The sequence below is a fragment of the Chlorocebus sabaeus genome, chromosome 10, assembly GCF_047675955.1.
Source record: "Chlorocebus sabaeus isolate Y175 chromosome 10, mChlSab1.0.hap1, whole genome shotgun sequence".
Classification (NCBI taxonomy): Eukaryota; Metazoa; Chordata; class Mammalia; order Primates; family Cercopithecidae; genus Chlorocebus; species Chlorocebus sabaeus.
The window spans coordinates 1,420,464-1,433,102 of NC_132913.1; the positions used below are offsets into that span (position 1 = coordinate 1,420,464).

Genomic DNA, 12,639 nt, shown 5'->3' on the forward strand with positions numbered 1-12,639 from the left:
GGCGCCACCACGAGGAGACCGCGGGCGACCGGGGGTGCCAGGCCTAGGCCCAGGGCTGTGGCGGCGGCGCCGAAGCTACCGAAGACGGGCGGGGGTGGGGGTTGGGGAGCTGGGAGCGGGGGGGCGCCTCATGAAGGCCGGGTTGGGTGTCCTAAGCCAGCGCCACGGAAGGGCAGCGGCCAGTAGGGGCTGAGGGGCGGGTGTCGGGGACGGCGGGGGGGGGGGGGGGGGGACCCGGGACTTCGCATGCATGAAGCCGCCGGCCCGGGGCGCCCTCGTGTTTGAGGCCGCGAGGTCCATGGGTGAACCCGGGTGCGCCGCCCTGGCCGCTGCTGTCCGCTTCAGGGGGCTGGGCCTTGACCAGGCGGCTCGGCAGCGCCAGTAGAAAGCGGTTTCGCAGGCCGGGCGTGGTGGCTCAGGCCTGTAATCCCAGCACTTTGGGAGGCCGAGGCGGGCGGATCACGGGGTCGGGAGATCGAGACCATCCTGGCTAACGCGGTGAAACCGTAAAACACACACACACACACACCCCGTAAAAACACAGACACACACACACCGTAAAAACACACACACACACACACACACACACTAGCCGGGCGAGGTGGCGGGCGCCTGTACTCCCAGCTACTCGGGAGGCTGGGGCAGGAGAATGGCGTGAACCTGGGAGGCGGAGCTTGCAGTGAGCGGAGATCGCGCCACTGCACTCCAGCCTGGGCGACAGAGCAAGGTTCCATCAGAAAAGAAAAGAAGAAAAGAAAAGAAAAGGAAAAAGAAAAGAAAAGAAACGAAGAAAAGAAAAGAAAAGAAAAGAAAAACGAAACGAAACCGGCGGGCCATCCGCGGCGGGTCCAGCTGCGGTCGCAGCTGCTGGGACCCACACCAGGCCATTCACGGGGGCGCCATAGGGCAGCTGCGTGCAGTGTTTGGGTAGCAGGACGCAGACGGCGGGGTCGCGGGGGCTTCGGGGTGTCCTCGGCCCCAGGCGGTCCAGCCCTGTGGACGGAATGAAGTCCCGCACGCCACGTGTTGAGGTAGTAGTGAGTGCCCCTCGCGCGGGGTCAGCGCTCCTGCAGGCGGTGCTCACGGTACGGGCTGGCGAAAGTGGAGACGGACGGCAGGATGGATTCACTTGGCCACATGGCCGGGAGCTGGGAAGACGGACACCGGTGAGTGGCTGCCCGGGTGGGCTGGTCGGGGCGCGGGCGGGGGGCATGGTTCTGCCAAGGATTTTGCTTTGTTTATCGCAAGATGGGGGTATTTCCTCCTTTCTGCAGTTTATAATTGCATGAATTAGTGCAGTGAATTGAGGATGCAGTAAAAATAATATCTTCAAAGATTATTAAATTCGTTATTATAAAACACATACGAGTTTACATGTGTGTATGAAAAGCAGGTATACATCAAAAATTCTTAATGAATACAAGAAAGAGAACTACCAATATTGGAGCAAATTTTTCAAATACAAACATCAGTGAATATAGGCAAGGCCTTTTATTATTATCACTATACTTTAAGTTCTAGGGTACATGTGCACAACGTGCAGGTTTGTTACATGGGTACACATGTGCCAGCAACGCATTTTCAATAATGTCTTACAAGGAGAAACGTGGCTCCTCTAGGTAAACAGCCCTCAGTGCGCATCTCCCTGAAGTCCAGATGGATCCGGTAGAGATGTGGGGTTCACAGCTCACACTGGGGCATTTAGGGCCTAAACGCCACTTTACTTTTTTGTACAGTGAGTAGGAAATCAGTGATCTAAATGAGTTTAAATCTTATTAGGGATTCGAACTGCGCTTCAGACTCTGTCTCTATTCCTCCCAGAGCTAGATTCAACATGAATTAAAATACAAATATAAAACAATGAATTATGATAGTGACAAAGACCTTCCTTCGAATTTCAGATTTTTCCAGCAGCCCCTTTCTTTCTGTTTCCCACCTGCCGTCAACTCTTTCTCCTAAAAAAGTTCAGTTGGGGTGAATGTTTGGTGACTTAGAACATCATTATTTTAACATGATCCCAAAGCGGTTTTCATTATATGCAAAGATGCATATTTATTTACATTTTAAAAAATGTTCTAAATTGGTTTCTTATGTCCAAAAGAAGGGGAGCTAGTTATAAGAAAAGAGAATTGAGTAAGGTAAGAAAGTGCTAATCATTTCAAAGTGGGAAACATGCAAAGCAGAAAGAATCAACTTCATAAACTCAACAAATTATTAACGTAAATAATTCCCAACTCCTGTATCTATACAACATCAGTGATCTGTGAGGTGAACTGAGATTCTGAATAAAAAGTAAATAATAAGGCCATTTTTCTAAGCCAAAAAAAGTTTTTGTCTTATTAATTGTGGAATTTCACCAATTAATTTTTTTTCAAATAAAATTTCTTAAACTTTTAGTGCCTACTATTGCTTGTGGGTTAATAAACCCTAGCAGAAAACAAAATTATCAAGGAAATGGTAAACATTAATGGGAAATTTGTGTAACCTTAATTCTTAATGTGTCTTATTAATTACTTTTTAAAATGTGAAGGTGTATTCTTGGTGTTTGGTAATTAAGTTTATTAACCTCTCACAAATATGAGGAATTTTATTCCCTAAAGGAACGTGAGGAACACTAGTAGTTCAAGAAAATGCTGAAGGTGACCTTGGCTGAGAAGCTAGGATAGGCTGACGAAGTCAGACTTAGTGTAGGAACCTGGTAAGCGATGGATCAATGTTACCTGTCTTCACTTATTGCACTAGTATAATCAGTTTGATGATACATACTTTAGCCCCAGCTGTTACTTAAGACCTGGTTTCACATTTTATGTTCTTTTTCCTGTGCAGGCTGGGAAAGGGTTTCTTCTGGCCATAAAAACTACTCCAATGGCTGTGGCAGACTAAATTCCAATTCCAGTTGATACAGCCATCAATCTCCCGCTAGCTGTAGGATGGTGTGCTGCAGTTCACAGGTGTGGATGCTCAAGTGGGCTTTCAAAGATTTCATGAGAGGGAGGGTTCATCTATTAGGCACATTTTCCAAATATAGGCATTTCATTGTATAAGACCCCAAATGTGAGAGGGTGTTCATTTCAATATTTTATAGAGTTCCTAATATGCCATCATATATATGTTGAGTTGTTTTCAAAATACAGTTTAGTACTTGGCTACTCACAAAGTAATAAAACATTTAAATCACTTAACCATAAAATTCTTGATAACCAAAAGGCTTTTCTTTCTATTGATAGTTTAACATTCAGCTTTCTTTTTAGGGCAAAGGAGATAGAACTGGATGAAATGAGAGAATATTTTTTTTAATTGAACTCTGGTTAATGCCAAAAGTGTTCAATCACTATGTGTGGGGAAGTTTCCTGGTACAAAGGAAAAAAAAAACAGGTTGTTCATACATTTGGCTGCGTTAGTAAGTGGTAAACAGAATTAAATTTTTCTTATGTGAACTCACACATATGTGCTTCATAATATGTCACTCCTTTTTAACACATGTCTTTCACACACACACGCACCCCCCACACACAGCCTTTTGCTAGTCTTCTTCCAGTTTGCTTATTAACCCAAAGAAAGAAAAAAATACGGAAGCCTTCTTGCATAGGTTGCCTTAATCAGATGAATTATGGAAACAACTCTGTCTCCCTTATTTTTCTTTCATTAGTTTTCCATTCTGTTGTATTTATTTAATTTTTATTTCATTTTCCAGACCTAAGTCAATGTTAGTCTACCACTGTACATCTGGTAACCTCAACCCCTGCAATTGGGGCAAAATGGGCAAGTACTTTAGCCATGTATCTGCATAATTACTAGTGTCTGACACAGAGAAAAAATAGACAAAGTGTGTCATGGAGCTTAGAGCCTACATGGGGAGAAAGACAGAAAGTAAATAAAAAGACAAAATAATGAGAAATTGTAAATCTGTGGTAATTAACTAGAAGGTACTGTGGTTACCAAGGAAAGGAGTCATTGGGAACACATACATGATTGTAAGCAGTAGGGGGTCCATTGGCTATAAAGATTTTAAAAAACAGTGATGAAATAAAGCAAAAGTTGGCAGTTATAAAGAATCTCAGTGATAAAATGCTGAAATACTCCTCCCTGCTGGGGCAGTGGGTCCTATACACACCCCTTCCCTTCTTGATACATCACTGAGAATGTGACGTGATCAGTGACCAATGAGATTTAGAAAAGTCGAGTGATCTTATTCCTTCCTGATTGCGTCTGTAATACTGATCATTAATTTATGCAACTTGCCTCTCTTGGGTGTGCATTAACTACTCTACTAGTGATTTGTAAAAGTGAATAGGAATCACTATGGGAGAATAAAACAACATCCAGATTCCTTAGACCCTGGGACCAAGGTCTTGGGTGATGCTGAGGAAACTATGTTTTTAATAAGCATCTAGATGATTCTTGATACTTGGGGAAATGCTCTTTGAGAAACCCTGTACTATACAAATGATTAATTTGTCTGAAGGTAAGGGATTTAATCTGTTCAATGTACAAAAACCATGGAAATCGATTTGAGTACAACTTAAACATCTAATGATGGTAGAAGATAAAAATAGGGAATTTTGCTATTCTGTAGGATTTCTTAGTACCTGCTAACACACCCCTTCTGTCCCTGTTACATAGATGACACTAGCTCTTCATATTCCAATGGGAAGCCATGGTAACACACTGAGAGTTCTATTGCAGGACAGCTGGACACTGTGGCTCATTTATATATTGTGGCTTTGAATTGAAAAATGCTTTTCCAGGAATGAAAAATACCTGGCATGCATGTTTCCTCTACCTTTCTCACACCTATAGCAAACATTGTAGGCTGATATGACATTGGTTATCCCTGTGCCAAGGCTCTGTTCTGGATTCCCTTCTAACACAGCATTTCTGGAAGCTATTACTAATTAATTTGATGTTGCATTCAAATTAAACTCATTTGTGTTTCCTATTGGGGACTCTTAGGAGGGATAAAAATGCTTCCTACTAGGAGCAGTAGCCATGTTAACAGGAGGTTGAGCATATATAGTCTCAGGTGATATTACAAGGAGTGATAGCTGGGTGGGTGAACATGGGCTATCTCTCCATAGAATTGCCTCCTTTAGTGTCCCTTAAGCAGAGTTTTTAATCTCCTGCATATAGGTCTTAAGCATCTTTTATCAGATTTATACCTAGGGCCTAGGTAATTGATGCTTTTTTTTTTTTTTTTTTTACTAATTTAAATGTCTTTTGTAAAAATATATTTTTTAATTGTGGATGATGTCAAATGCAATTGATTTTTGTATATTGACCTTATATTCAGCTATCTTGCTAAACTTATTGCTAGAAATTGTATAAAATTTCCTCTTGATTTCCTATGTAGACAGTTACTTAATCTGCAAAAATACCAGTATTATCCCCATTTTTTCAAGCCTTAGGTCTTTATTTTTCTTGTTGATGGTGCCATCTCGGCTCAATGCAAGCTCTGCCTCCTGGGTTCATTCACGCCATTCTCCTGCCTCAGCCTCCTGAGTAGCTGGGACTACAGGCGTCTGCCACCACACCTGGCTAGTTTTTTGTATTTTTAGTAGAGACAGGGTTTCACCGTGTTAGCCAGGATGGTCTCGATCTCCTGATCTCATGATCCGCCTGCCTTGGCCTCTCAAAGTGCTGGGATTACAGGCGTGAGCCACCATGCCCAGCCTTCTTGTTGAACTTCTACTATAATGGTGAATACAAATGGCAATAGTGCATATTGTTGTCTTGCTGCTAATTTTAAGCAGAAGACTTCAGATATTAAACTCCCCTGCCATTTTTAGGACAAACCCAACTTGGTCATGCCGTGTTATCTTTTTTTATATTTTGTTTAATTCAATTTGCTAATCATATAGTTCCCTTGTTTTTTCTATTCTCTGAAAGTGCTTAGTGGAGTGAAAGTGTAATAGTGGAGTAATCTGTTCCTCCAAAACTTGGGAAAAGCACCTTTAAATTATCTGGATTTATAATATTTTGTGAGAACATTTTTTATTGCTTCAGTGTCTTTAATAGTCAAAGAATTTTGCAGGCTTCATTTTCTGCTGGGATCAGTTTTAGTTATATTTGTCTCTTTTCCTAAGATTTTATCTGTTTTAAAATGTATTTACATTGTTTTCATATTATATTAATATTTTTGTCCTAAACTGTATCTGTAATTATGCTTCTGTTTTAATTCATAATATTTGTGTGTCTTATCTTTTCTTAGCTAGTCTCTAAAGGGTCTACTTTATTTTTTTTTTTCAAAGGACCAACTTCTTCTGGCTTTATTGACTTCTTTTCTCTTCTCTTCTCTTCTCTTCTCTTTTCTTCTCTTTCCTTTCTTTTTTGATGGAGTCTCGCTCTTATTGCCCAGGCTGGAGTACAATGGCATGATCTTGGCTCACCACAACTTTGCCTCCTGGGTTCAAGCAGTTCGCCTGCCTCAACATCCTGAGTAGAGTAGCTGGGATTACAGACATGCGCCGCCACGCCTGGCTAATTTTGTGTTTTTAGTAGAGATAGGGTTTCTCCATGTTGGTCAGGCTGGTCTCGAACTCCCGACCTCAGGTGATCCACCCACCTCGGTCTCCAAAAGTGCTGGGATTACAGGCATGAGCCACTGAGCCCAGCCTATTGACTCTTTATTATGCTGCTGTGTTTTCTGTTGCATAGATGTATTGCCTTATCTCTTTTTTCCCCTTCCTCCTGTTTTCTTTGATTATGTTTTTCTTCTCTTTAACTTAGAAATATAGCCCACAAATATTCGGCTTGTCTAATACATGCATTCATGGCTTGTATTTCCCTCAAATGCCACTTTGGCTGTATCCCACACATTTTGTTGTATAATGTTTATGTTATCATTACTCTCTAATCCTTAAACAGTTTTCATTTGAATTTCTTCTTTGACCTATGAGGATGTAGAGTGCAGTTTTCAATTGCCAAATTACATTTTCTACATGTGCATGAGTTTCTACTTGTCCCTCACATCAGAAAGACGGTAGCTTCATGGTTAAAAGTCTTGGGCTTTGGGATCTGATAGACTTGGATTCAAATGCTAGCTCATTCACTCACTCCTGTATTCATTAAATAGGCATTATTCTTGGTGCTGAGAATGTATCACTAAACGGAAATCTGTGCTCACATAGCTGTTATATGCTGGGATGCGTCCCACCATTCAGTAGACTGCACTGCTTATTAGTTGTATCAGTTTGAAAAAGTCTCTCAGTTTCTCCCTGTATATCAATTTTTTTATCTGTGAATGAGAATAATAATTATTCTATTCTAGGGAGCTCCTCAGAGAATGTAGGGAGATAAAGTGCTTCGTACAGTGGTTAGAACAGTGAACATTTTAGTAGACACCTGCGATCACCATGTGGACAGCTTTCTCAGAAAGCCTTCCTAAGCCAGCCCCACCCCTCCCCTTCCTGGCACCCAGACAGAGCTAGATGCTTCTTTTGTATTCCTCCAGAGCTTATTGTACTGGCCTCTAGCAGAATACTCAGGCAAAGTATTGTAATCATGAATTGTCCACATCTCCCACCAGATTGCCAATTCTTTAAAGACAAGGAATATGTCATATGTAATTTTTTTTACCTCAGCATCTACCACAGTGCCTGGCAAGTGTTAAATGCTAAATAAATATATTTCAAATGACTAAAGGAAGGATTGACATAGATTTAGGAAAAGGAAAGTAATTGTATGTTGCTGAGATATTTTTCATTCATTTAGTCAAAAAATGTTTATTAGTCACTGAGTCAGCCACTCTTTAAGGTACTGTATAAGTTCAAACAATGCACACAAAATTTCGTTCTGGTATTTAAATCTTAGGAGAAATATACATCAGATATGGTTGAGTGCAGAAAAATAAAGGAGATTAAAGAAGTAAATAGTGTTGTGGGAAGGCTGCTATTTGATATGTGATGGCCAAAGAAAGTCTCTCCGATAAGGTGTCTTCTTAGTAGAGACCTGAAATAAATGAGAGGGCAAATCAGAAGGACATGTGGATGAAATATTCCAAGTTGAAGAAACAGTAAGTGCTAAAGTTCTTTAATCATATTCAAGTCAGCAAGGAGGCCAGTATGGCCGCAGCAGAAGCACTGAGAGGGAGAGCGGTGGGCAGAGAGAGAGGGCGCAGAGAGTGCAAGGCCTTGCAGACCATGGCTTTGCCTCTAAATGAGAAGAGATTCCATTGAAGGGCTCTGAATGGAGAAGTTCCTGTAATATACTCTGAGTTACATTTTAGAAGAATCACTCTGGCGGCTACATGGAGGTCCGACTGGGGATACAGGGGTAGTGGCAGAGACCACTTCGGACAGTATTGCAACATTCCAGGCTACAGTAGTGGTTTTGATTGGAGAGATAGCAGGTGGAAATTATGATTCTGGGTATTTTTCAAACAGAGAGCTGATAGATTTTGTTCAATTGTGTGTGGGTTGTTAAAGAGAAGAATCAAGGATAACCCCAAAGTTTTTGGCTGAACTACTAAACAAATTGAATTACCATTTGGTCAGAGGTAGAAGACTGGTGAAACAGCAGGTTTGTGTACGCATTGGGAAGGGGGTCATTAGTAGTGGGTGTATCAGGAGGCCCACTTTAGAGCTGTTAAATGTGAATGTCTATTACACCTCCAGTTGGAAATGTTGAACAAGTATATGGATATATAGATCAGAATGTCAGTGTGGAGATCAGAATCTCTCATGCTATCAACCTGTACATAACTTTTTAATTTACCACCATCTTTTTAAAGTATAAATCCCTATGGACCAGATGATTCTTGAGAATCTTCTCTGAAGAGGAGCTATATTTTTCAGATAGATTTTTAGCTGGCATTTTTAAAGTAGGGCAATAATCATATTACTGTAATAACTGACATCATAATTGAATAATGAGCTTAGGCATATGCTTTGCAAAAACCTACATACCTTAAATAAAATTGAATTCAAATGAGTATCTTTTCAAAAGAACTACTGAATTCACAAATGTATGTAAAAAGTTCTTAATTAAGCTTACTCTATAAAAAGAAAAACAGTATTATGAATAAAACCCTGGATAGCAGAGTGGACAACTGAGTCTGACATATTCCCAGAGAAATATTGAAAGTAAACTAACACAAGAAAATATTGCCTTTAGAATTTTTTAGTTAAACTTTTAATAAAGATTGAAATAAAATGTTAAGAAACTTTCTAAATGGTTCTGAAAGTAATGGTCCAGCCAGGGAAATAAAGTTTCTAGCCTCTGCCTTGGGGCTTTCAGAATAGACTAGATAACCTTAGAATTAAATGCAGATTTATGTTTTTTCTGAACAGTACCCCCTTATATTGACTACATGCGTTTCCCCAGGAATTTGTTTGAGTAGATGTTTCAAATAAAGGATCCAATTCTTAACCCATTCACATTGTTTCATTTTGCAGATAACCACTTGCTTAGCATAAAAATCTTTCTATTGTTCTCAGAAATTGATTCTTGACTCTACACAGCAAATCCTTTGTCTTTATTGCTGTGACCCATTACAAATACCTTCCACTATGATGGTTTATATTCTCCTATTCTCCTCTAGCACTCTCTCTCTTTTTTTCCCCAGGATTCCAGGTCTTGCCAACCTTTGAAATTCCAATTCCATTTGAGAGAGCTTTTAGGAGGCCATATGCTGATTTCACCACCAGCAACCTCACAACCCAGTACTGGAATGCCATCAGCCACCAGGCCCCTGCCATCATCTATGACTTCTATCTGTGGCTCACTGGAAGGAAACTCAGGTGAGAAGCTGAGTTAATGGCTTTGAGAGTGTCACTGCATATGGTCCCCAAAGTCTTTAGTGCTTCCTTCAGCCAAGGATTAAAGGAGACGACTGAATCTGACCCATATATACAAATTGAACACACCTACTCTGAAAATCCAAAATCTGAAATTCTCCAAAATCCAAAATGTTCTGAGTGCTGACATGACGCCACAAGTGGAAAATTCCACACGTCTTACCTCATGTGCTGGGTCACAGTCAAAACACATTCAAAACTTAGTTTCATGCATAAAAGTATTTAAAATATTGTTTAAAGATTACCTTCAGGTTATATGTATATGGCTAAGTGTGTATGAAACGTAAATGAATTTTGTGTTTAGACGTGGGTCCCATTCCCAAAATATCTCATTACATATAAGCAAATATTCCAAAATCTGAAAACAGTTGAAACCCAAAACACTTCTGACCCAAGCATTTCAGATAAAGGATACTCAGCCTGTATAAGTTTTGAACAAACAAAGCAGTCATAGTGAGAAGACACAAAAGCCTCCTACATTAGAAATGCTCCAGCATAATAAAGGAAGGTAAATGTTAAAGAGCTTGCTTGATGAATTCAGCAAGTGATCATTCACCCAAAAAGAAAAGCAACTGAGGCTCTGTGACTAGGGTTTTTCAAATAGGTAGATCACCTTAAATATACAATAATGATGGCAACCTCACTTACTGGGAGCTTACTCATGGGGCTAAGGAGGATGCGTGATGATCCCATTTTTATTGTCAAAGCTACTGAAGGAAGATATCCTCATCAACCCAATTTTACAAATGGAGAAATAGAAGCTAAGGGAAGAATCTGAAGTAGTCTCAAAGGAAGTGACAGGAAGGATAAAGCAGAGTGTCAAAGTCAGTATTCAGGACCAGATTTACTGCCACCTAGAGATGAATGAAGAAATTAGAGGGAACACAGTGTGCTGATGCTACGTCAGCTGTCACCACCTGGCTGTGTGACATAGGACATATTCTTTCTCTGCTTCACTTGAATAATAATATGTGTCAGAGGAGACATTATTGTAATTGCCTAAAGCAATTCTTGTGATCAAGAATCAGAAGCATGAACAGTATTGCCCTCTGTGTTAGCCCCTTTATGAGGGAGGAAGTTGTCTTCAGCATGTTGAATTGTCATCTTTATTAGCAGTGCAAATGACTAAAACTTAGCCGATGTAGAGTTTATCCAAATTTTTTCAGACCTCATTTGGAGCTCATAACTCAGTCCTTGAGCAAAGGGAAAAGAAAACATTGTGATTATGGGGAAAATATTTGTGTGGGACTTATTAAGTAAAGATAGGAAAAGAAGAACAGCCAAATATTATAGGCAGAAATGCTAAAGGTTTTAAAATGTGTCAGGATTGGAAGAAGGCCTGGATAAAGAACAAAGTTCAGTTAGGAAAGAGAAACACGGAAGGAAGAGACACAATAAAAGTCATTATGTATTCTGCAAGAAGTCAGACAATAAGATTTGTGGGAAATGGGTTGGTTTGTTGTATGGTATGTATTTTAGTAATAATCTTTATGGCAGAGAAAGCTAAAATCCTTTAGCTTGTGTGAATGATCACTTGCTGAATTCCTCAAGGTAGGCATGGTGAAGGAGGGTGTAGAGGAGACACAGGTACAATGAAGTGACCTAGATATAAAGCCTTAGTATACACTCAGCTAGAAATAGTGATTCTGAGGACATACTGTGACATGATTATGTCATTATGTGTATGGTAGTGATGGGGATGATAGAAGGAAGAACTGATGGCATATTTTCACTCCCCCTCAAAATCAGTTAAATATTGGGACACTAACTATCCAGGTCTAGAAGAGTCACACGCCATAGCCATGGTATGGCGCATCATTCATCTTGCTTTCTTTGAGAATAAGAAGATCAGTAAATAGTCCAGAAGCGGGAAGCTTTGTCCAGGCCTGTGTGTGAACCCAATGTTTTGTTTAGAAATAGAACAAGTAAGTTCACTGCTATAGCATAACACAACATTTGCTTAAGTGGTGGTCAGCAAATCCTGGAATGCTGCTTAATGTGACAAAGTTGGTAAAATCTTCTGTGCAACACTCTTACTCCCTGAATGTTTTGCTGTGCCAGGGCCTGTGCATGCCAGACAAGCCCAAGCCAGCTCAAAGGACAACCAGCCACCTCTGCCACCTCTGCAAACTGCCACTTCCTGCTGGCAGGATTTGTTTTGCATCCTGTGAAGAGCCAAGGAGGCACCAGGGCATAAGTCTACTCACTTATATCTGTTTGTCTGGAATGTAACCCATGTTTGTTTGTACAATAAATAAAATTGATCTTGAATGAAAACTGAGTGGTCATTGTCATTGATCTTTGAACCCAGATTAACCTTTTGATCATGCCTAGTCTAAGAGAAAGGAGATATTCTTATCCATAAATACAGAGCCCAGCTATGTCAGTGAAGATCTCAAGTGCACAGATAGTAGTATAGGGAAGAGTCAGAGGCCAAAAAGACAGGGATGGCAGACATTGAACAGAGGAGAGTGTGGTGTTTGCCTTTGCATCAACTGAGATTATGGAACGACACCTGAGGCTTGGGGACAGCACCTGCAAGATACCAATAAAGCATTCTAAGAACATCTGTGAAGTGAGAAAATTTGAATCACTGTTGTTCTTGTGGTTATGATTGTATTTATGGTTGTTACTTCATTCATAATTAATCACCTATGTGCCCAAGTGTAATCATGGAGTTAGATTTTTCCCAGACTTTTTTTTATTAGACTCAAGAATTCCCATAGACAAAGTCAGTATCACTATCCTATTTATACATTTCTTCTTCAGTTCTGCAGAGCCAAAATGTAGAGTCCAATATTTTAGATAAGTTATGCAATAAGGGCTGGTTTGGATTATCTAACTG

General features: G+C 40.4%; 1 long non-coding RNA gene across 1 annotated transcript; it reads left to right on the forward strand.

Moving 5' to 3' along the window:
- The first annotated feature begins 240 nt into the window (after nucleotides 1-240).
- LOC103215750 (uncharacterized) lies at nucleotides 241-12,071 on the forward strand. Its single transcript, XR_012094154.1, has 3 exons — nucleotides 241-1,166; nucleotides 9,563-9,737; nucleotides 11,856-12,071. It is a non-coding gene; the product is annotated as an uncharacterized lncRNA (long non-coding RNA).
- The last annotated feature ends 568 nt before the right edge of the window (nucleotides 12,072-12,639 follow it).